This window comes from Camellia sinensis, chromosome 8 (genome assembly GCF_055761805.1).
Source record: "Camellia sinensis isolate YWXY chromosome 8, ASM5576180v1, whole genome shotgun sequence".
NCBI classification, from domain to species: domain Eukaryota; kingdom Viridiplantae; phylum Streptophyta; class Magnoliopsida; order Ericales; family Theaceae; genus Camellia; species Camellia sinensis.
The window spans coordinates 69,332,574-69,336,296 of NC_138968.1; the positions used below are offsets into that span (position 1 = coordinate 69,332,574).

A 3,723-nucleotide genomic window follows, 5' to 3' on the forward strand; every position below is an offset into this window, starting at 1 on the left:
TAAATAGATTTATTTTTTCCCGGCAATTTTCATTACTTGTTTATTCATATGTAAATTTTTTTATTATTTTATATTTTCTCAATTATATATTATTCTCAAATTTCAATTTTTATTTTTAAGTCATTAAATTTGTATTCAATGCATACTTAAAAAAACGCAAGTTAATATTTTTTACATTATTAAAAAAATTAAAAATAAATATAGAAGTAAAAAAAAACCTAATCACCTCACAATAAACTAAAATTAGTCGATAGGGAATGAATGATCAAGAAATCATTTGAGAATAATAAACAATTCAAATAATTTGTCATTTATTATACCTAAAATTAAATTTAATCCTTACTTGAATGTAGAAATTATTTGAGAATAATAAAATACTCAATTAATTTGCTATATATGATACTCAAAATCTATTTCTCTATTTTTATTTATCTTATTTAAAATATTTTTATTTTATTAAATCTTAAAATTAATTTCCCACCTTGATTAATGGTTGAATTTTTATTTTATTTTTTATTTATAAAAGTTTAAAAACTTGTTGTAGAGAAAAATAGAGTTAATAAATTACATTTATATTTTGAAAAAGTTATGGAAAATAAATAATAATTTATATATATTGAATGAATAATGCTATATGTACTAATTAATGTATTAACTAGTATTAACAGATGATGTGACATAATTTTAGAAGTTTTAGGTATTTATAATAGGTAGTGTTAATAATAATGACATAACACTAATTTATATGAATAATACTATATGTATCAATTGATATACTAACTAGTGTACCAATTGATGATGCGACATAATTTAAGAGGTTTTTCAAACATCTAATGTAATTAATGAATGTGGTTAATAATAATATCATAACTAGTGTTTATACACTAGTTAGTATACTAATTGGTACATGTAGCACTACGAATTAATATACTAATATGTATATTAATTGATATATATAACACTATAGATATTTAATAAAGTAAATTAAATTTAATACATTTAAAGATAATATTATATTGATAATGAATAAGTTTAGTTTAACTGTCGGAAACCTTAGAGGACATCATGACAGTCGTATTACGACTAATGTGCTAGATAAGGCAAGGGTATTTTAAGTTTTGACAATTGAAAACAGAAACCGGATTTATAGGCACTCTCTTCTTGTACTCCCTCATTGCAGGGTTTTTGGGTCCATTTTTAGGCCTAATTTTAATAATCTGAACTGTTCATATTTTAAAATTTATTCAGTATATCATACCTGTAAAAAATCAAGTTGAACGGATATCAGAAAGCATGTGTTCGGAAAAATTGAACTAAAAACTATTTTTTTAAAGAATTTAATAAACAGTTTTCCAAACACATACTTTCTGATATCCGATCAATTTAATTTTTTACAGATATGATATACTGAATAAATCTTAAAATATGAATGGTTCGAATTATCAAAATTAGACCTAAAAGTGAATCCGAAGGTCCTGTAAAAAAGGAGTGCAAGGGGAGGATCCCAATTCCCATTGAATATGATTGACCCGTCAATGTACTACAACAAAAAGCATTTTTGGCGACACTTTTTAGCAACCGAACAAAAATTCAGTTGCCAAAGATACATAATGGGCAACAGAATATTTGTGATCACTAAAAAATAAACTTTTGGCGACAAATTTATAATTTTGGTCGCTATTGATTTTGGCGCCAAGTGAATTTCTTGCGCGGGAGCGCGAAAAACTTTTCAACGACCAAATTAATTTATAGCGACGGAAAATTTAGTCGCCAATTGTATTTGTTTGGCGACAAATATTACTTGGTCGCTAAAAATCTGAATAACATTTATGGCAACCAAATTAATTTGGTTGCCAATAAATTATTTGTGTTTACCCTAATTTTTTATTGCCAAAAATTTTTGACAAGTGAATAAACAAACAATTGACCTAACTTCTTCTCATTTTCTCATCCATCTGAAACGGCACAGCACAGAACGGCACAGCACAGATCAGGTATGTTCTTCTTCTCTCTCTCCCTCTTACTCTCTCGCGCCGCTGAATGCGAAAGGCACAGCAGTGCTTGGCGGCAGCAACACTGGGCGGCAGCAGATCGCGACCCTTTTTTTGGGTCGCTGCTCTGTTCTCTTCTCTGTCTCTGATGTTCTGAATGTAGTCCCTCTCCCTCTCCCTCTTGCTTTCTCGTGCCGCCGAATGCCAACGGCATAACACCGCTGGGCAGCAGCGCCGAATGCCTAATTTTATTTTATTTTTTATTTTGGGTATATTCATGGTTATGTATGTGTATGTATGTACTCATAGATTTGTGAGTTTTCATGTTTATATGGGATTGAGATTGTTGCTTTAGCTAGTTGATGAGAATATATTAGGTGTGGCCTATTTAGAATGCTCTCCTCTTTATTTTTCTTTTGGGGAGGGAGACATAAAGGAGGCCTATGGTTCCCATCCGAATGCCTTGGAAATGGGTTGGGACACACTGGTGTTACCCAAAAGCTTCAGGCCTTTGTTCCACAGTTGTACTAACTCCACAACGAGTTTTGTATTATCATATCCTTTTACATCTGTAGAACTTTTTAACTGCTATAGGTCATATTTTTGTGGTCCCATAAAATGTTCTATATATTGGTTAGTGCATTTTGGTCAAAACAATTTGGAATATATAAGAAATTTAGGAGATTTAGATACTCCAAGTTAAGGATAAACATAAATATATGAGCAAACTCTCTATTTAGTAGGGTTATATTTGATATGAGAAGAACTTTTCTTCCAAAACCCTCAATCCCAATCATTTTGGTAAAATCCTTACTGCATTCAATTTGCCCTTGGTTACAATTATTTTGATAGGATTTTTAGTGGTTCGAAATTTGAATGTGAAATGATTATTTCAGTATAACTAACAATAACAACAACAACCCAAAAAAAAAAAAAGAAAAAAAGAAAAAAAAGAAAAAGAAAAAAGAAAAGATTATTCTGATGTAAGAGGTGTTAGCATTTGTGAGTATAACTTTTCCTTCTGTATGTATTATCCTAATAGGATGCATCGGAAGAATTGTCAGTTTGCTTCCTTGAAAGAAAATTCAGCCTCTTCTAGTTGGGATTTTACTAAGAGTTGCCTTTAAGGAGATGGCACACCTCGTCCAGAAACTGTGTAAGTGGCAACCTGAATCTCAAATTGCTGTTTTAAATATATAGACCGATACTTCACTATCTTCCTCCTAATTAATCTTTACAGTGAATATCATTTTCTGCAATATTGTCCAGTGTTCGAAGATGTCAACATTGTGGTGTTGGTGAAAATTCTACTCCTGCAATGCATCGTGGCCCAGCTGGACCAAGGGCACTCTGCAATGCATGTGGGCTTATGTGGGAAAACAAGGTATGTATAGTCTTGATCATCAAAATCTGCACCTTCTTTTTTTTTCGAAGGTCATCCAATATATTCTCATCAAATTGCTTTTTTTTTTAGTGTGATCGTGAATATATTCAATACCCTTCGCAGCATCTAGCGCGATCTGTGAGGCCTATGCTAAGTTTAATTTAGCGAAGGCAACATGAAAAGATTTTCCAGTAACAAATTGAACTCTATCACAAGCTTAAGATGTTTTCAGACATCCACAAATGCTATAAAGCATAATAGTGAAACTTAGCTAACAACTATGAGCAAAGGGGAAAGAAAGTTTGTCTTTGAGGGCTAGAACTCGACGAACTAAAATTTAAATCATAA

The 3,723-nt window shown here is 30.9% G+C and overlaps 1 long non-coding RNA gene across 1 annotated transcript; it reads left to right on the forward strand.

Moving 5' to 3' along the window:
• Window positions 1-1,707: 1,707 nt before the first annotated feature.
• On the forward strand, window positions 1,708-3,379 carry LOC114289581 (uncharacterized). The gene is made up of 3 exons (XR_014337059.1): window positions 1,708-1,994; window positions 3,034-3,147; window positions 3,261-3,379. It is a non-coding gene; the product is annotated as an uncharacterized LOC114289581 (long non-coding RNA).
• Window positions 3,380-3,723: the final 344 nt, after the last annotated feature.